Source organism: Penaeus monodon, chromosome 20 (genome assembly GCF_015228065.2).
Source record: "Penaeus monodon isolate SGIC_2016 chromosome 20, NSTDA_Pmon_1, whole genome shotgun sequence".
In the NCBI taxonomy this organism is placed as follows: domain Eukaryota; kingdom Metazoa; phylum Arthropoda; class Malacostraca; order Decapoda; family Penaeidae; genus Penaeus; species Penaeus monodon.
In genome coordinates this window covers 26,872,971-26,873,294 of record NC_051405.1, presented here as the reverse complement: position 1 = coordinate 26,873,294, position 324 = coordinate 26,872,971, and the positions used below count along the sequence as shown (strand labels likewise).

Here is a 324-nt window from a genome sequence, read left to right as displayed (position 1 = left end):
TCTTGCGCGTGTACGTGAGTGGGTGTCCGCGTGTAAAACAAAATGCATGATTAGCACAGGGTATATTCTCAGAACCAATGAGCAGAGGGGGATGAAAGACACGAAAAGTGAAACCGAGTAGAAAGAGACGGAGGAAAGAAAAAAAAAAAAAAGCCAAACTTTATCATAATGACTAATCAATTTCATTTTTCTTACCAAAGGACACAAAGAAAAACATTTAATATAACAGGTTTCGCTACACTATACGTTGTAGCCTATTGTGTGCTATTATTATCTTTTCTGCAGAGATGAGTTTACTTGTTGATTTTTAGGACGTTTCATCGT

The 324-nt window shown here is 36.7% G+C and overlaps 1 protein-coding gene across 1 annotated transcript in view; it reads left to right on the top strand.

Annotated features, from left to right (window-relative positions):
* Positions 1-324, top strand: part of LOC119585958 — a gene marked incomplete in the record, with an annotated part of 71,494 nt that overhangs the window by 50,870 nt on the left and 20,300 nt on the right.